This window comes from Carya illinoinensis, chromosome 1, assembly GCF_018687715.1.
Source record: "Carya illinoinensis cultivar Pawnee chromosome 1, C.illinoinensisPawnee_v1, whole genome shotgun sequence".
Classification (NCBI taxonomy): domain Eukaryota; kingdom Viridiplantae; phylum Streptophyta; class Magnoliopsida; order Fagales; family Juglandaceae; genus Carya; species Carya illinoinensis.
In genome coordinates this window covers 5,242,086-5,263,346 of record NC_056752.1, presented here as the reverse complement: position 1 = coordinate 5,263,346, position 21,261 = coordinate 5,242,086, and the positions used below count along the sequence as shown (strand labels likewise).

The 21,261-nt window shown below is 34.9% G+C and overlaps 2 long non-coding RNA genes across 3 annotated transcripts; one reads left to right on the top strand and one right to left on the bottom strand.

Moving 5' to 3' along the window:
- Nucleotides 1-14,789: 14,789 nt before the first annotated feature.
- On the top strand, nt 14,790-16,861 carry LOC122307413. 2 transcript variants are annotated; one of them, XR_006241752.1, is made up of 2 exons: nt 14,790-15,173; nt 16,540-16,861. It is a non-coding gene; the product is annotated as an uncharacterized LOC122307413 (long non-coding RNA). The 2 variants fall into 2 exon arrangements; XR_006241751.1 differs by having other exon boundaries at nt 14,790-15,198.
- A 582-nt stretch (nt 16,862-17,443) lies between these two features.
- Nucleotides 17,444-19,619, bottom strand: LOC122307410. The gene is made up of 2 exons (XR_006241750.1): nt 18,736-19,619; nt 17,444-17,757 (listed from the first exon to the last, which is right to left on the bottom strand). It is a non-coding gene; the product is annotated as an uncharacterized LOC122307410 (long non-coding RNA).
- Between the last annotated feature and the right edge of the window lie 1,642 nt (nt 19,620-21,261).

The window sequence follows — 21,261 nt, the reverse complement described above, 5'->3', positions numbered from 1 at the left end:
ACCATGTGATCTTGAATTAGAAGCTTATATATGTTTTAGGACATCTTTTTAAACTATGTGATGGTTTGGTTTGAAGATCATATATTTATAAGTCATAGATCAAGAGATTTATCAAAACTAGTTGAGGAAAAAGTTTCTGTTTTTGGACTAAGTATAAAACCAAAAACTCCAAATGTTATTTTGTGATTTTGGTGACTTTAGTTCGATGATTTAAAGCATGGTTGATGTTAGGATGATATTATGAATATGTTAGAAGTAAGATTTGATTTTTGAAATTCTTGGAGATGTTTTGATTTAAGGTCAAAACTTGTGATTCAAGTGCTTGGATCTTTTTATAAAAAGGTTTGGTGTTAATTATTAGCTTTTTCTAAATGGATGTTTTAAGTATGGTTTTGAACTTAGGATTGGAAGATATTCGTTGCAAAATTTTGGTTTAAGCATGAGTTTTGAAGTTGGAAGGAATTGCAACAAAAATCAAGGGAAATGGCCTATGGATGTTTTGGCCATAGTGTGTTCTTCATAGTTGTGTTTTGTTTTAAATTTTTCTAAGTTGATATTTAAGTTTGGGATAAAATTTACATGAGGAATGTAAATTTTGAAAACTTTTGGAGTTAGTATGCAAAATCCTTAAGTTATGGGTAAAACGGTCATTTTCCCACATGTAGAGAGTAAAATAAAAATTTTACTCTTTAAGTTAGTATTTTCCATATTTCAAATTATTAGTGATTTAGTTCTAATTTTTAGAATCACTAATTACAGTTCCTCGTGGTCGCACTTGAAGTTTTATAAGAAACGCGGAGATCGAGGTAAGTTAGTTTTTAACTTAGTAGCAGTCTACTGTGTATGTGTGCTAAATAAAAGAACTACAGTGTATGTATGTGTGTTATCATATATGTCATGCCATGCCAAGTTATCACGTAATTGTCTATTATACAGAATTTATTCAGTCATCAATTTTTTATCTGTTACATAATATATTCTGTCATGTATTACTGTACCTTACAAGTACGTCATGCTAAGTATGCCATCTATTACATGTATGTCAAGTCATGTAATATTCACTGTTGCAAGTATGTCATGTTAAATATGTTGTCTATTATATGTTATGTCATCTTACGAAATATTTCTATCTCAAGTTGGTCATGTATTTCAAGTTATGTTCAAGTCACGTTATGCTACGTCAGGGCTTCAGTCATTTCGTATTCCAGTCATGTTTCATCTTGATTACTTATGTATGGGGTCACAGCAATTGTGGTGCATACACTACGTGAGACACAGCAATTGTGACACGTAGAATAGATGGGGCCACAACAACTGTGGAGTATGTATTTAAGCAGTTAAAGAATAAGTTTCCGTAGAATACATGGGGTCACAACAACTGTGGAGTATGTATTTACACGTAGAATACATGGGGTCACAACAACTGTGAAGTATGTATTTTTCATGTTAAATCATATTTGTGTAGAATACATGAGGCCACAACAACTGTGGAGTATGTATTTACACGTAGAATACATGGGGCCACAACAACTGTGGAGTATGTATTTTTCATGTTAATTCAAGTTTCAAAGCAAGTTCATGCTAAGTCAAGTTTCAGATCAAGTTCATGTCAAGTCAAGTTCAGTTCATGTTTCAATTTAAGTTATGTCAATTATGCTATGTTGTACGCCAAGTTATGCTTTAATTACTTATGAATTTGATTATACATTTCTGCTTTTACTGTCATCCATGCATCATTAGCTTGTGTGGAAGTTTTTTATTAACTTACTGAGATTTGTAATCAAATCTCACTTTGGTAGTCCCAACTACCATTCCCCCCGAATGGTAGATCTTGTTACAGGACCTGAAGGAGAATCAGGAGCTGATCAACTAGACACAGTTGACTAAGCGACGGTGCGACGTCAATGTTAATATAGTAATTAACGTAAATTACTACTTGTACAATGGAGTTGCATCTTTAGTACTTTTTGGATCATAACCATTTTGGACTAGTGTTGTGATCTATTCAATGAGTCTTTATGTATGAAGTATATTTTAAGCATTTGGGATATTTTCAATTTCGTGCATAGTATTGCTAAAGAAAAAAATTATCCGCTGCGAATATTGTATAATGTTAGATGCATGTTAGGAATATTGCATCTTATATGTCATGAACAGGGGCAGGTAACCTTGTGTTGCATGTCTCGACGCTTCAAATGTCCGTCCGATCCCAAACGGAATTTGGGGGCGTCACACTTAGCCTCATGTTTGAGACGCTCATTCTCTTCATACAGTATCATGTTATTCTTATCCATGGGAACCGGCAAGCGGAATGAAGAATCTAATAAAGATTTCAACTGTTTATTCTTCTGTCGAATGATTCCTTCCCTTGTGTGAGACTCTTGAACAATTCGTTGAAGTACAACAATTTGTTCTTTGAGCTTTTCAACTTCGTGATTTTTGACTTGTAGCCGCTGAGAAAAAGCAATAATAGAGGAAAAGTAGCGAGTCCCAAGACTCACCAAGTCATAAATAGCATTAGAATCTGACTTATTAGTCAGATTATTATTTTCTTGCTGCAACATGGCACCAATGGCAGCTGCAGAAAGGACAGGAGGTTGAGATGCAGAATGTCTCATGGATGGATCTAGAGAAATGTTAGAAGAATGAGCCATTGAGAAAAGAATAGAAGGCTTAAAACGAGAATGTTGAAGGAATGCAGATGAGTTATAGATATGAGAAGAAAACTTGATGCGGATTAGATGAATTTCAGGACTGATTTTATAGAGATAGCATAAAGAATAAGACAAATTATTGTCTCTTCAAATCTTATTTAGTAAAAAAAAATACAAGATATGCTGGACACACATTGTCAAAAGTTTTCTTACTAACCCAGCGAGATTAACAGTAGATTGTCCCTATTTTTCTAGTAAACGATGAACCTCTGCTGTTATCTGCCGATGTTGACCTTGTATCTGAACCCTTTCTCGTTCCAGCTCCTCTATTCGTGGTTGCAGATCATGAGCATACCAATCTGCAAATTTTTTCAACTCTTGGTTTTCTTGCTTTAGCCTTTTATTCTCACTATCCTTATTAGCAAGCTTCTGTCGTAACTCAGATATTTGCATGTTAAGATGATCAATCTCACTCACCCTCGCCATTAACCTTCGAGACAAGATCGTAACAGAGGCAGCATATTGACTATTGAGCATTCTTGATTCTATAATAATCTCAGAATCAGCCTTACTAGAAAAACGGTTCACTGCTCCTATCATGGTATTGACGGCCTCAAGAGAGAAGATTGATGATTGATGCATCAAGGGTTCCTGATTCAAGTCTGGAACATTAGTGGAAGAGAATTGCTCAACCATTCTATCGTTGTGGTAAAACAGAACTCAGGTCAAGAAGCAATTATTTTTTTGGCATCCGATAGATGAAAATGATCATTTTTTTATAGCAACTCAGAGCTTTCAATCACGTTTGTCAACAACATCAGGTGATTGTTTAAATCTCTAGCCACACTAAATTCATAGAGTTAGGCCTCGAGTCTTTGCAGCATTTGTCGGGTCACGAACGGCTCATTTTTCAACTATCTACAATGACTATTAAATGCATCGTTTTCTTTAGTCCATTTATTTGCTGCCGATCCTTTTTAATGATGCCAAAAGGGGAAGAAGTTTTAAACTGGAACATTAACATTGTTTAAATTGCTAAACTTGTTATATATGCTTGGAATTATATTTATACTTTTGCTTGAAAAACTAACGCATATTTTCAGGGGGAGCTTAAGTATTAATACAGGTTTCAAGTTTTATCAAGTATTTGTCATCATCAAAAAGGGGGAGATTGTTGAACTCAAGGTTTCAAGTTTCATGTGATTATAAAATGAATTCAAATGAATAAAGTGAATTCAAAAAGGGGGATTTTGATGATAACAAATGAATTCAAAGAATAAAGGAGTTTCAAGCTCAAGTTGTTCGCATAATGGAATCAAGCACATCAAAGAACCAAGCATGAGCAAGAAGGAAACAAATTCACATAAAAGTTATAGAGTAATGTTGTAAATCTCTTAAAATTCGAAATTAGGATTAATGTTCAAAATTAATATTTTATCATAAAGCATTAAAATACATTTTCCACATGTGCATGAATATTTTTGAAAATTTTGAAAGATGATTGATTGTCATCTTTTGCATGTGCATGCCTTAATTAAAGGGTTGAACTTTGAAAATATTAAAGATGATTGATTGTCATCTTTCACATGTGCATGTTTTATTTGAATATTTTCAAAAGTGATTGATACTTTTTTAGACTTATACAAAAAGTAAAAGATTAGGTTTGAATTTTTTGAAAAGGAAAGTGTGCTCATTTTGTCATATGCCAAAAGTAAAAGATTATGTTTGATTTTTTTGAAAAAGTGAATGATGTTGTCTTTGACAATTAAAAAAGAAGAACCTTTTATTTGAATTTTTTGAAAAAATGAATGATGTTGTCTTTGACATGTGAATCTTTTTAAATTTGAATATGAAGTCTCATATGCCTATAAATAGATCATTTGAGAGCTTCACATTCACAACACCAAGAGCATACAACATTCATTCAAAGCTTTCATTCTCTCTTCTCTAAGCATTGAGCCTTAATCCTTGTTCATTTGAGAGATATAGTTTGCGCTGTATTGTTCTTATTTCACTTATTGAGGAGTGTTTTATGATAACCTACCCACTATCAGCTTTTGTATCAGAAAAAGGGTGTGTATAACCCTTGTGCGTGTAGAAAGTATTCTACACGGGGAATAGTTGAATCACCACGTGTGAGGTGATTGCAAGTGTAGAGGGTGTTCTACACGGATCCTTTGTAGCGGTGTTGTTCAAAGGTGTAATAGGTTTCTATCTCTACCTGAAGGAGGTTGAATAGTGAATTTGGGAATCCTCAAGGGGTAGCTTGAGGCGAGGACGTAGGCAGTGGGGCCGAACCTCGTTAACATACTGAGTTTGCTTCTCTCTTACCCTTACTCTTTATATTTATTGTTATTTCATATTTTGTTTATATTTTATATTATATATTTGATTTATAATTGTTATTTTTTTTAATACAACTCAATTCACCCCCCTCTTGTGTTAGTCATCTGGGCAACAGCAAGTCTTTGCAAGAATCATGGATCCTACAAAATCTGCTATATAACTCTGTAATCCCATTAATTCAGCAAATCAATCTTATTTATGTTAATTGTATTATTTCCTTCCTTGTATAGAAAATAATGTGCATCTCTCAAGAGTGTATCTTTTGATTCTTTTATTGACTTGTACAAACTATATAATGAATATACAATATACTGGTTTGGTGCGTTAGCCAAAACCATTTTTCTGTGATTTTGTTCATGGTATCAGAGTTGTATTCAGCTCACGCTCATACATCCTGGTTCAATGGCTTCTCCAAATACTACTTTTGCTGCTCCTTTTGTTTTTCCATCCTTTACCCAATTAACTGGGGTTAAACTTGATGGAAACAACTACTTGCAATGGCTATCTCAACTGGTTCCTGTTATGAGAAGTCATGATATGATGGGCATTATGGATGGTTCTGAACCATGCCCTACCACTTTGATCTCTGATGCTCAAGGCAAAGAGATTCCAAATCCAGCTTATGCTCTATGGATAAAGAAGGATCAATTCCTTCTCGGATGGATCAATATGACCCTATCTGAATCGGTGCTTTCCACAATTTATGGATTGCAAACTTCTCACCAAGTTTGGACTGTCCTTGCCAGTCGATTTGCATCACAATCTAGATCTCGTGTCTCTCACCTAAAGAGACAATTGCAATGTGTTTCTCAAGGTACCAAATCATGTTCTGAATACCTGCAAAGTGCCAAAGTTCTAGCAGACCAACTTGCTGCAGTTGGTAAACCCACTGAGGATGAGGACTTAATTTCCTTCATTATTAGTGGGCTTAATCCTTCCTTCAATGGATTTATCACTTCTTTCTCTCTTGCTACAAGAGACAATCCTCTAACATTTCTTGACTTTCAAGATGAGTTACTTAGTCATGAAATGCTCCTCAAACAACAAACTCCTTCTCCTGATCCAACAAACTTTGCTTTATTTATGCCAAAGTCCAACTCCTCACAACAAAACAGATTTCCTTCACGTAATGGAGCACCCCACTTCCACAAGAAAGGCAAAAATCCTCAAACATACAATTACCCTCCAAGAAATGGGCCCTTTAAACCCTCTGCAGGTTCAGCACCTAAGCCACCACAGCAAAATAATGCTCAAAGCTTCAGCAACACTAGCAGGCCATCATGTCAAATTTGTGGAAAAACCAACCATACAGCTATTGATTGCTTTCATAGGATGGATTATTCCTATCAAGGAAGGCATCCTCCTTCTCAGCTTGCTGCCATGGTGGCTCACACCAACCAAGTATTGGATGAACAACCTTGGTATGTTGATAGTGGTGCCAATGCGTACATCACCAATGACTTGGAGAACCTGACCATCCAGCAACCTTTTCAAGGTCATGACACAGTTACAGTTGGCGATGGAGCTGGAATTCCCATCCAAAACACTGGTTCTTCCATCATTCACTCATCTACATCTCATTTTCATCTTAAAAATGTGTTGCATTGTCCACAGGCCTCTGCCAACTTGCTCTCTATTAATAAATTTTGTTCTGATAACAATTGCTATTTTGTCCTAACCTCTTCTCATTTCTTTGTGAAGGACAATCAGACCAGAGTCATACTCTTGGAAGGCAAAGTTGAGAATGGGTTGTACCCCTTGCGGTTTCAAGGATCTTTCTTCAAAAATAAGCATGTTTTTACTGCCTTTATTGGATTAAAGACCACTCTTCCTATGTGGCATTTTAGACTAGGACATTCCTCATTTGTACTAGTCTCTCGAATAATAAAAGATTATCATTTACCACTCTCTCATGCAAATGATAATGAGAAATCCTTTTGTGATTCATGTCAGCTTGGTAAAAGTAAAAAGCTTCCATTTTCTACCTCTCACAGGATCTCTACTGCTCCTTTAGAACTAATTCATACAGATTTATAGACCTCTCCTATCTCTTCTGTTAGTGGCTGCAAGTACTACATAATATTTGTGGATGACTTTTCACGCTACACTTGGTTTTATCCTCTTCGAACTAAAGCAAAAACATATGAGTATTTTGTTAAGTTCAAGACTCTTGTAGAAACTCAATTCTCATGTAAAATCAAAAAGTTGCAAACTGATGGAGGAGGGGAGTATAATTCACTTCAGTTTCAATCCTTTTTGACCCAAAATGGCATTATGCATCGTAAATCTTGCCCCCACACCTCACAACAAAATGGATTGGCTGAAAGAAAACTCCGCCATATCCTTGAAACAGGTCTCACTCTTCTTGCCCATTCAGGTCTTTCAAACACCTATTGGGTTGATGCCTTCCTCACCTCTATTTACATCATCAACAGGTTGCCTACTGCTATTCTTACCCACAAATCCCCATATGAAAAACTCTTCAAAATGGCGCCTAATTATTCTGTACTCAGGGTCTTTGGTTGTAAATGTTTCCCTTTACTTCGGCCTTACACCACTCACAAGTTAGAATATCGGTCCAAAATCTGTATTTTTCTTGGCTACAGTCCTGCTGGCTATCGTTGTCTTGATCCATTTTCAGGTAGAGTTTATCTCTCTAGACATGTCATTTTTTATGAAAGATCCTTTCCAACAAAGGAACATGCTACATTGCAATTGCCATCCAAGATTAATGCTGCTGCTGATCATCCTTTTCAACTCTCTGTAAGTTTTCCTCCTGCTAATACCATTACCATTGATTCTGAAAATTCTAGCACTGCATTACCTATCTCTCCTGACATCCATAACTGCCAATCTTTGAGTCCCTCATTGTCTCTTGATCCTTCCCCACCTTACTCAGCCCCTACAGATGCTACTTTTGACCCATTACCACATCCTGTCACCAATTCTGCTCCTCACTTATCTGAACCAGCAGTTGAGGTCCCAATTTCCCATCCAATGCAAACTAGGTCACGTACTGGTTCTCTTCAACCCAAATCATTCCCAGATTTCTAGCTTTATTACTCCACTAGATATCCTCTTCTTGCCTTACAAGCTCAATCTTCACCAGTTGAACCTACTTGTTTCTCCAAGGCCATTGCTGATCCATGCTGGAAAGATGCCATGTCTCAAGAGTTTGCTGCTCTTCTCTCCAATGACACATGGACACTTTGTCCAAGACCACCCCATCAAAATGTTATCAGAAATAAGTGGGTTTCCAGAATCAAACAACACTCCGATGGGTCTATAGACGGGTTCAAAGCACGCTTAGTTGCTAAGGGCTTTGAGCAAAAACTTGGCATTGACTACACAGATACGTTTAGTCCAGTTGTTAAAGAATCTACCATTCGCATTGTGTTGGCCCTAGCAGTACATTTTCATTGGCCCATTAGACAACTTGATGTGTCTAATGCTTTCCTACATGGAACCTTAATGGAAGAAGTGTTCATGGAACAACCTCAAGGGTTTGTTGATGCTCAACACCCAGATTATGTTTGCAAACTTCATAAAGCAATCTATGGTTTAAAACAGGCCCCAAGAGCCTGGTTTCACTGCTTATCTTCCTCATTACTTGATCTCGGGTTCACAGCATCCTTGGTTGATACCTCCTTGTTTGTCTTTATTCAAGGGGAAATCAAGGTCTTCATGCTCATATATGTGGATGACATCATTGTTACTGGTACTCATAACTCTGTTATTTCCTCTCTGATTTCTCAGTTGCAGCAAAGGTTTCCTCTCAAGGACTTGGGGCCACTTAGCTACTTCCTTGGTATTCAGGCCACACAATCAGCTACTGGCCTGCACCTCTGTCAATCTAAATACATTCACGATCTTTTGCACCGTACTCGCATGATTGGAGCCAAACCAACCAACTCTCCTTGCCCATCTAGTTCCAAGATGTCCAAATATGATGGGGATGTGCTTCCTGACCCATCTGAATATCGTCAAGTTGTTGGATCCTTGCAATATTGCATGTTGACACGACCCGACATTGCCTTTTCAGTTAACCAACTCTGTCAACATATGCATTGCCCCTCAACTACCCATTGGTCAGCTGTTAAACGTGTTCTAAGGTACCTAAAAAGCTCTAGTGATCATGGTCTCTTTTACTCTCCTGGCAGCCTTCATCTTCAAGCCTTTTGTGACTCCAATCGGGCAAGCAATCCAGATGACCGTCGTTCTACCTCTGGATTTGGTATTTTTCTTGGCAACTCTTTAGTCTCTTGGAGTGCCAAGAAGCAGGTGGTGGTGTCTCGGTCCAGCACAGAAGCTGAGTACCGAGGTATGGCCATCACCACTGCTGAATTGTTTTGGCTTCGCATGCTTTTTAAGGATCTTCATATCCCTCTCATACAGCCACCTATACTTTGGTGTGACAATGTTAGTGCCCTTGCACTTGCCTCTAATCCGGTGTTTCATGCACGTACTAAACACATAAAGGTCGACTATCACTTTATCCGTGAAAAAGTATTGAATGGTGACATTCTTCTAAAATTTATTTCCACTAATGATCAATTGGTTGATATTTTCACTAAGGGTCTCTCCTCTGCTAGATTCTCTCTTCTCAAGTCCAAGCTCTTGGTTCAACCTCTTCCCATTCGCTTGCGGGAGAATGTTAAAGTATCTACTGCAACCACATCAGATCCCTCAAGCTCCAGCTCTACAGATTGTGCACACAATGAGTGTCCAAGAAGTACCATTACCAATATGGCAAGAGTACCTCTTCAAGATCATGACAGCAAGCCTCCAGACAGCAAGCCTTGCAAATATGGAAGCTCACACTTAAGGCAAGTTTTTGCAAGAATCATGGATCCTACAAAATCTACTATATAACTTTGTAATCCCATTGATTCAGCAAATCAATCTTATTTATGTTAATTGTATTATTTCCTTCCTTGTATAGAAAATAATGTGCATCTCTCAAGAGTGTATCTTTTGATTCTTTTATTGACTTGTACAAACTATATAATGAATATACAAAACTATATAATGAATATACAATATACTGGTTTGGTGCGTTAGCCAAAACCATTTTTCTGTGATTTTGTTCACAAACGACACCGAGAACATTCCTCCGTTACAAGAAAATAAATATTCATATGAAAACCATTTTGTTATGTTTGTACACATATATTAAAACGGTTAAAAATGATACTTATGTTTTATTCTTGCAAGTGAAGAATGCTCTAAATGTTTTATATATTTACATTATAATTTAACTCTTTTGATTATAAAGTAAACTTTCTTACACTCAAAAAGTTGAGATTAGTTTTAATACCAAAAAAAGTTATCTTTTATTACAAAATAATTGAATTTATTGATAATTAGTTTCAAAACAAATTAAAAAGATTATTAAGTAAAATCTTTACATATTAGTAAAGATGAATCGGGAATAAACTAAATATGTAAATATTTGGAACCAAAATTTTGTTTCATGGTATCCAAAGACGGACAGCAAAATAATAAGAAAACAAAAATTATAAAAATATTACACAAAGGTAATGTTTCTAAAACTAATTTTCAAAAATATTGCTAAAATTACAACACTTTCACTGAGGTCTATAAAATAATGCCCAAAAGAATTATGTCCTACCTAAACATCTAGAATATGAACAACGAAAAAACAAATAAAAAATTTAAACATATGACTTCCGTAAATAATGCACATAAAATACAAAAACAATAAAAAGTGCACGAGAATAACTTCTGGTTTTATGTACAGATCTCTCATTGAGCCCAATATTCTAGTGAAATTCATATTGCAATAAAAAATTAGAGAAAGGTAAGCAAACTTCAAAAGTTTGTGCACATGTATTAAAACAGTTAAAAATGATATTTATTTTCTATTTTTTTAATCTCAAGTCATTATAACTGAGTAACAAAAGACACTGAGAACATTTCTCCATTGCAAAAAAATAAATATTCATATGAAAACCATTTTGTTACATTTGTACACATATATTGAAACGGTTAAAAATGATATTTATGTTTTATTCTTGCAAGGGAAGAATGCTCTAAATGTTTTATGTATTTACATTATAATTTAACTCTTTTGATTATAAAGTAAAATCTTTAAATATTAGTAAAGATTAATCGAAAATAAACTAAATATGTAAATATTTGGAACCAAGATTTTCTTTCATGGTATCCAATGACAGACAGCAAAATAATAAGAAAACAAAAATTACAAAAATATTATACAAAGATAAAGTTACTATGCCCAAAAGAATTATGCTTTACCCAACATTTAGAAGATGAACAACAAAACAAATAAAAAATTTAAACATATGACTTCCGTAAATAATACACATAAAAAACAAAAACAATAAAAAGTGCACAATTATAACTTCTGGTTTTATGTATAGATCTCTCACTGAGCCCAACATCTTAGTGAAAAATTTAAAATTCATATTGTAATAAAAAATTAGACAAAGGTAAGCAAACTTCAAAAGTTTGTACACACGTATTAAAACAGTTAAAATGATATTTATTTTTTATTCTTCCAAGGGAATTATGCTTTAACCAAAACAAAAATAATATACATATTGCGATAAAAATTTAAAATTTATATTGCAATAAAAAATTAGAGAAAAGTAAGCAAACTTCAAATTGCATGTTAAGAAATTAAAGTTCCAAAAAGAAAACCACATTAGTTGAAAGAAGAATCTTAACTTTTATAAAACTCAGCCATATGAAAGAAACACAAACTATATGATATCTTAATATATATTTGAAATTAAGAAAATATAGACAAACAATGAAAATAAGTTAAAGAAAATCATTTCAAAAGCAAACAAATCTATTTTCAGAACATGACTTGTGTACATAATATATACATAAAAATAAATAAATAAATAAATAAGTCCACCACCTTAATTACTTCTGTTACATACAAATCTGTTACTAAGTTCAACAATCTTACCCATAAAGTAGTAATTTGATATTATTGATTTGTAGCCACAAGAAAGTAATTGTAATTTTTTTAAACATTCTAGTGAATACCTTAAAATGGATAACCTTCTATTTTCATAAATTTCATAAAAAAGTAGAGAAAGGTATGTAAACTTCAAATTGCATATTAACAAATTAAAACTCCAAAAATAAAATCATATTTACACAAACAATGATCTTAAGTTTTACAAAAGTGTATAAAACAAACAATCTAATTTGTCTAAAACCATTTAACATTAACAAACCATTTTTAAACGAATGAATACTACTTCCAAAACAAACTGAAGATGAACATGGAACATGATAAACTCTAAAATATAGACAAACAATAAAAATTAGTCTGAAAGCATTTAACATTAACAAAACATTTCAAAAGGAAAGAATAAAATTTTAAGAACAAAGAAACCCAACATGAACATGGAACATGATAACCTCAATGCAACAACAAGATATAAGCTCTTTAAATGGCAAACCAACTTTAGGATCAACAAATGAAAATATCTAATATAACTGTAAACCAAAAATAAATTAAATGAACTAACCAAGAAAACAGTAATTTCAGCTTACTTGCAAGGAAGATAGACAAATTAGAACAACTAAAAGCATATAAACAAAAAAACAAATTCCCAAACCAAAACAATACCTAAACATGCAACTCAACAAAAAAGTATATAAACATTCAGAAACATATTGAACAATCAAAAAGATAACAAACATTCCAATAACTTATAAATCGTGACATAATAAATAACTCAATGAGAAAAAAACAAAAAATAAAAAATAAAAAACACAAAAAAAAGAAAAAAAAAGTTGTGGTCTTAGACAGAAATGATATCATAAAATAATAAAGATAAACTGTGGTCTTAGACATTAATAATGGGATGTGAAAAAATAACCGTGGTCTCAGACAAGGAATGTTCAAATAACTTACAAATTTAGACCCAACATTAGGGGTGCTACCCGCACCATACGGTGCGGGGTAGGCACCCCCCCGCCCCCCGCCCCCGCATGGGGCGGATGGGGAAAATCCCCCCCGTCCCCCGCCTCCGGTGTGCGGGGGCGGGGTACCCCGTCCCGCATGACGGGGTACGGGGTGGGGGGGCAGTCCGTCCGGCCCCCCGCAGTGTCTCGCTCTTTCCCAGCTTCAACAGTTACTCCCCCGGAAAACTCGCTGAGATCGCCGCCAGAGTCGTGGAGGAACTTCGCCATGAAGCCGACTCCGACACTAATATCTTTCCCTGGGCTACAGAAAACCCACCTATTTCATCTCAAGTTATCTCAAACGCTGAACCTCCTCAACGACAACAACAAGAAGACATGTCCAATAACAACGGCGAGTACGAGGATGGATACGAGGACGAAGACGACGATTTTGAGTTCGCGTTTGTTTGCAGAGAGCCAGATTCGTCTCCCATCTCAGCCGATGAGATTTTCTGCAACGGCCAGATCAGACCCATCTACCCGATCTTCGACCAGAGCCTACTCGTTAACGATTCCCGTACAAGCACTAATTCTTCAAACACCTCGAAGCTTCGTCGTCTTCTTCTGAGAAGGCTTATGACAGAGGAGCGAGAACGAGAAGAAGCCCGCGAGCCCGCGAGCCATAATAGCCACCGTAGCCCACGGCCACGCCCTTGCGTCGAGAGGCCATAACAGCCACCAACGCCCACGCCACGGTTCTGCGACGCCGTCCTTCCACCAACGCCCACGCCACGGTTCTGCGACGCCGTCCTACGGGGAAATCAACGGCCTCTCCTTTGCTTGGGGCTTCTCCCATAAGTCCCAGCTTAAACTTATATATATATTATATATGATACGGGGCGGGGGAAAAATGGACCAAGGGGGTCCGTCCCCATCCCCCGCCCCCGCATGGGTTACAGCTTACGGGCCGGGGGGCCCCGCCCCGGCCCTGACGGTGCGGATGCCCCGCCCCTCACTATGCGGGGACGGGGCGAACGGGGCGGGGCAGCAGGTAACGGGGCCCCGCTACCCACCCCTACCCAACATATTAACTCAACGGTAAAAATATATATATTCAAATCAAAAAATTTAACAAATTAAAAACAGCAAGAAACTATAACAAAAAATATATTTATCCAATGTGAATATAACTTGTAAATCCTCACAAAATAAAATAACTCAATGAAAAAAAAAATCAAATGAAAAAATATAAGAAATAAAAAACACAAAAAAAAAACTTGTGGTCTCAAACAGAAGTGATATCATAGAAGAATGTAGATAAACTGTTGTTTCAGACAAGAAATTTTCAAATAAGTCACAAATTCAGATGCAACAGATTAAATCAACTGTAAAAAAAAAAAAGAAAAAAGAAAAAAAGAAAAAAAATCAAATCAAATCAAATAAAAAATATAACAAATTGAAAACAAGAGAAAATATAAAAAACATATACTTCTGGAAAAAATCTGCTTCATGAAAGACACATATCCCGTAATGCGGACATTAAAATCCACCAGAAATTTATGAAAGAATAATTCACTCCTATCCGCTAGAGGAACTGACAGAATAGCAACTCTATGAACCCGTAAAGCATGAAAAAATGGATAAATAAAAAAAAGAGTCACTTTTAAAAATATAAGACCTTTAAAAGGAAAAAAAAAAATCTCTTTATGACAAAAACATTATTATAAATTTGGGTCAGGCTTTCCTCATTTCTAATACGATAAAGATAGAAAAAACAAGTTTTAAAATTAATATGTCAGATTTGAGTCAATCTAAATATCTTTCTATATATAAAAGTGGCTATCTAACGGATGAATAGTAATTTTTCATTGTTTTCATTTACTTTTTTGTTTCCTCCGTTAAGTTACCGTAAGTATCTATTTATATTTAGGAAAACAATAGCGTTACGTACAACCGGGCTGCGAACCCGTTGGGGAACCGGCTAATGCCACGTCAGATTATATTAAAAAAAAAAAAAAGCAAAACCCAACACAGACAAAATGGAAAGGAGGGAAGAACTTAGATTTCAAAGCCAAAGTTTTCGATTTGGAGAAGACCTTGCAATCGCAGATGTTGAAGAAGATGAGTGTCATTTCCAGTTCACCTTCCTAACCCCTCTCTCTCTCTCTCTCTCTGAAGAAAACATTACACGCTCGGCTCGTCAACAACTAGATCTGCTCGTCTTCGCGTGAACTAGTAGATCTCTCTGTTCATCGACTTCATGTGGGTATCTCCGTGGTTAACTTCAGTAAGATCTTCACATTTTAATAATACATTTAGTTTTGGCGAATATTTTCATTCTTGTTTCAATATTGCGGTAAAGCTTAGTTTATTCCTTGGATAGATCTCTGCCAAATACTCCATTTTTAGATAGAACAAGTTATATCTTGATAGTTAACAGATCACTATGATCTCAAGCATTTATGTATGGAGTAAATGAAAAATCCTTACAGAAGTAACGCATTGAAGTGCAGAAGTAAGAAAAAATCAAAAGAAAATAAGATTGAAAAAACAAAAAAAATAGGAAGAAAGAATGAAGGGAAGGAAAAACGAGGAGCTATTTTATTTACCATGCATTTGCTTTAAATCCTAATATACCCTCCAAAGTATATATTTGAAGGCCCAATGAACGCCCACCAAATTCTTAAATCCTTTTAAATTCATGATCAAAATGAACACCCACCAAAACTCTTTTATACCAACCATATATGAAGGCCAGAAACGACTTCTATTAAACTCTCACAAAAAGTATATGCCTTCCTGTTTATTCTAGCAGCATATAAGTATTCAAAGTGCCTTCATTCATTACTTGCTGCACAAGATTTTGATCAAAGAAATATCATTGCAATCCTCTATGTTCATTGCACAGAAAAGAGTAAAAAAAATTTGTTTTGCATAAACAGATAATATTTATCAGCGAATACAATTTGGGGCTGAAATAGCTCGTTGGCTGGAAATTGTATTTTTACTGAACATCAATTGACTCGAGTTTTGCATATGTTCAGGTGCATATCTATGAGACTGGTAAATTTATCTGTTAGGCTGATAAAAGACTTGGTTTAGGAATATAGCTATGGCATTAACTGTTATCAACGTAAAAGTTATAGGCCTTTGAGGCTTTTGTTCAACAGTTGTGCTACTGCTATATGTCTTATTTCATTAGGTTGATTCTCTGCTGCTGAGTTTGATTCTCTTCAAAACTGTTTTATTTCATTAGGTTTCAAAGATGATCATATAATTAGAGCCTTAAGTTCCATTTAGGATAGTTTCCTATGATCATTGTATAGTTATATACAGACACTATAGATGTGCTTTAGTATTAAATTTGTAAAGAATCCTCAAACTGTAACAACATGTCCGCCAAAAGTATAGAGAATGTTGATTGCCCCTGTGAAGTAAAGAACCATTGTTGTTGGTCCTGAGTGCTTCACTCCCTCAACCTTCAAACACAAAAGAAAGAGAGAGAAATAACTTAAGGTGAATGATAAAAAGAAAATTATGCTAATTATGGTTGTACAGCTCTCATTTCCTATCCAATTCAAAGTATTCTCAATACGGCTCTATATTTATATGACTTTGCACTTGACAGGTCTACTTTATCTGCAACTCCTCACAAAGCATCACCAGCAATTCCAAGAGTTAGTAGACCAAGCAGGGGAGTAGTCATTAAATCATCCTGCTTCATGACACTCTGATTAGTCGTTAAATCACTCCAATTGGTGGAAGCCTTGTATCTTCGACTTAGAATTTTGCAGTTGACTATTAGTTGCAGTTGAATAGTCATTACTCTGTGTATGTAGTGGTCGGATTGTATTTGATTCTAAGAAACCAAATTAATGAAGTATTGTAGTTGGGATATTCATTCGTTTGGGAATATTTGAAACATTAAAAAACCAAGTGTTCATGCTTGAGAGGCTGTTGTACCCTTTTATGTTTGTAGTGGTTTTCTAGCATTTAATAGCTTAATGGTGCCATTTAGATAAATCGCTGGCAAAATAGTGAAATCCTTTATAGTTTAGAGAAATGATTTATGCAGTCGGGAAACGCAGTCGGCGTGCAGTCGGCTGTAAAAAAAAAATTAATACAGGACCTACATGAAAAAAAAAAATTATTTTTATAGCTTTTTATAATTCATGCAGGTCCCCTTGAATATAAAATAATTTTTTTATAATTTTTTTTTATTCATTCCGTACAGCCGACTGCACGCCGACTGCGTTTCCCGACTGCGTGTAGCAAAGCCCTATAGTTTATTCTCATTATTAAAAGAAAATATCACAAAAAAGTGACTTCTTAACTTCTTCAACTTGCACAAGCTTTCCAAAACCTGCACCAACCAAATGGAATGGAAGATCGGACCCTAATTGCAAATATCCAAATATCATGTTTGAAAAATGCTAAGTCATCTGTGGGATAAGCATTTACCCTTCTTATTTGATAAACAAATTTAATTGAATGATTGTGGTAGGGGTTCTGTTCTAACCCAAAATAATAGGTTAAGGAGAAAAAGAGGGTAAAAATCCTCTATCCCTATTCTTTGTTTAAATTTAGTAAGCAGTTGTAGCCATAACACTAGGATCCCAAAGCAGTTCTCCAAGAGCCCTCTCCCAAAGCACTAAATAAGAATTACAAATCATCTCCAAACCCAAAGGGAAAACATTCCCCAACTCAGGCGCGTGAACTTAACATGTTGAAGATGTTTCTTAGCCTTCCTGGCCCTTCCATGAGTGCTGATCTTTACAACCCGTGGTCCCCTAACGGCGATGATGTAGGAAGAAACAGAACGCATGACTCAGTGGCCTTACAAAACCTGCATAAATAAAGAATGCAGCACATGCCATGAGGTAAACTCTCAAAACTTAACCCTAGCACATAGCCAATATTCTTGGATGCTTCTATTACCAGAAAAAAAAAAAAAAAAAAAAAAAAAAAAAAAAAAAAAAACCAATTAATAATTAATATCTATTCTCTTTTACCTCCAATATTGAACAGACTCCTCTCAAAACTATCTACTTTTCCCTTGCCTAAGTTTCATATATATCTAAAATATGTTTTCGCCCATGAGATAAGAAAGCAAAGACCCTGCTAGAAATTATGTTAGATGATTCCACCAACTTATAAAAGGGTGCTCCCAAAATCAAAGATACGAAGAAAAACATAAACCCATTATATATGTGTGTGTGTGTATATATATTATATGTATATGTTTTATTTTTTAAAAAAATCAAATCAGAGGTTGCATCAGAGTTGGGTGATATATTAAAATGCTAGGGAATGTAAGAGACATTATCACAAGAAGGCTTTGAGATAGCTATCAAAAACAAAGACATGAAAAGTCTTAAGTGATATCATAAGTCTTAAATAACCATTTTATTTACAAATTTCCAAACAGAGGCAGTGGAAATCCAATGATTCAAATCCAAACAATTTTGAGATAGTTTTGCATCAATTAACCAAACAATTACTGAATAGATTAAGAAGGAAATTAGTAGCTCAAGTGGAGAGTATATAGGAGAGGGGCAGCAGCATAACCAATGGTTGGAGCTAAGAGAACGCCTAATGCCCCATTGAGCCTTTTTTCTAAAGCAAAACAAAGAGGCACATACAGAGAGGCACATAAAAACAAGAAGATTGAAGAAGAAGAAGGAGAAGAAGAAACAAAGCTGAGATCACAGACAGAGAGTTAGGGTTAGAGTTTCCAAATTCGTGTAAAGGCACAACTTCGTGGGAAGAATGCAAAGACGAAGGGAGGTTTAGGGCATACAAAGAAGAAGATGAGAAGAAGAACCTGCAAACGAGGAAACTGCAACCACGTTCGTGTTCTTACGGGTTGAAGATGAAGGGAATTGTTCTTCGGGAGGGAGGAAATTCAACACTTTGTGGGAGGGAGGGAACATTGCATTTTGGTATAAATAAAATGCAGAGTTTCATTTTCCACGTGGCGCTGGTTACGCAGGTGTTCCCTTACGCGGTTGCAAGCAGAATTTTTCAATAAAAAAATGCCACACCCTCTTCTCTCCCTTATTTCTCCCTTCTTCCCAAAAACTCCTTCTTCTACCTTCCGAAAACACATTCTTCTGCATCTTGAAATCACCCTCTTCTTCTTATCAAAAACCCACCTTATTTTTTTTCTTTCTTTTCTGAGACTCGTTGACCGAGTCACACATCTCGGCTTCTCCATTTGTTCGTCAAAATCATTTCCCTTGCTCTTCAAAACCCCGCATTTCATTGTCTCCCCACCCCTCCATCTCTGACCTCATCTCCTACCCGTTTCCGACGTCGTCAACAAGAACCTCCTGCATTTCATCTTCCTTGCATCGGCCCTGGTCTCCAACTTGCATAAGATTTTTTCAAAGTAAATTGATTTTTTTTCCCGTTTCCCCTACATCGGCCACTCTCTACATTTTTTTTTGTTTCTCTGGAATTTACTTGGTCTATGTTCTTCTCTTTGATTTCATCCCTACGTCTTTACTTGGAATTTGCTTGTATTTGTTTTGAGCACCAAGTGCTCGACAAAACAGAAATTACTACTTCTTTGTGTGCTCATCATTATCTCAATTGTTTGATCATTGTTACGTCAATTATGATGCACCATTCTATGATTTTTTTTTTTCTGGATTCCAACATAAATAGATGGCAAAGAAAATTTTCAAAATAGAGGAGGGGTTGAGCGGCACAACATGAGGGGAGATGGAAAGAGACAATGACCTAGGGTTTTCATCCCATTTGGCTCCAAAACGTGACCGTTTTGCAAAGAGTGGCTGGCTTCACCTACTATGGGCTGGGCCCAAAAATGACAATCCACACCAACTTAAACCCAACAATAAACAACACCAAAGGCCCACTAACAAAAACAACTTAAACCCAACAATAAACAACTCCCTAGATGCAGTAAGAACTAATAATCTGAATGAGTTTTTTTATTTTTTTTCTTTAAATATTTTTTAAACATTCTTAACAATTGACAAAATATAAAACATAAAAATAAAAATAAAAATATATGAGTAGACGTATTTGGTAAGTATATTTGATAGTTATACTATCAATTTCTTTAAAATAATACTTTATTCTTTTTAAGATTGAGATTTGGTTCCAACTTTTTCGTAAGACACATGTAGAGTTAAAAGTATTACAAAAATGTTAACTAGCCTTTCCAGTAAAACATAAATATCCATGTACCAATTTGAAGACTTTATTACATTGTTGCTCTTGAATTCTAAATCATGACAAAAAGTGATTGCATCTAAGATTTGGGCTTGATTTTACATGAATTTGTTTTAGTTTGGACACTATTTTTATGAGAATGACACTTATATTTTATGGCAGTTAACATATATTACTAAGTATTGATTACAGGTGCAATAAAATAAAAAGATACAAAAAAATAGAAAAAATGTAAATAAAAATACTACAACAAAAATCACATTAAATTTAAAACAAGAAAACTAATATTATTAATAAATAAAATAATTATTTAATTAAAATACATAAAAATACAGCATATCACAAGCATGTTAGAAATTGTATATTTCCTCTAATAGTTTTCCAGTAAATTCTTGCTGCACGTGTGCTAGCAAGAATTAAAATACAGATTGTAGTAATTAATTTATTTGTTAATGTTCCTTTATAATATTCTATTAATTATATTACTTGTATAAAAGTTGAAGCAATGTCTTTTAAGTTATATATGTCATCAACTACTTTTTACAAGTTTTATAAAAAAAAACATTATTTTTGTAATATAATTGTTTAATACAACTAAGCAAACGTACTTTGTACGTTACTTTAACCTAGTTATCTAAAAAAGCACAAAAAAAACTCTGACTCGATGACACACAGATAATTCTGACACAGTGTCTCAAACCATCCTGTCAACCTGACCAAAATCTCACACAAAGTGTTCAGACGATTCCAATCTATCGAAAAGGACAAAAAAATCTCTGACACGCCTGCAAATCGGAAAGTAAATGCAACCTCATAGACTGAAAAAATATAAAGGAATAAAAAAATCTGTAAAAAAATGACAAAAAAATCTCTAAGACAGACACACAAGGAACGTTAAATACAACATCCATCTCCTCAACCTTACAGATTGATATAAACTAATAAAGATTCCATATATAATAAATAAATAAATATAGGTATAGATATAAAAGAAAACCCGAATTAAATTAAAACAAAAAAACTTACAAATTAGAACGAAACAAAAAAACAAACAAAGGTTGACCAAATTGATATCGATAAACCACAGGTCGACCAAATCTAAAAAAACCACACAAATGAAATAAAAATTCATATACTCATTTTCAGAAAA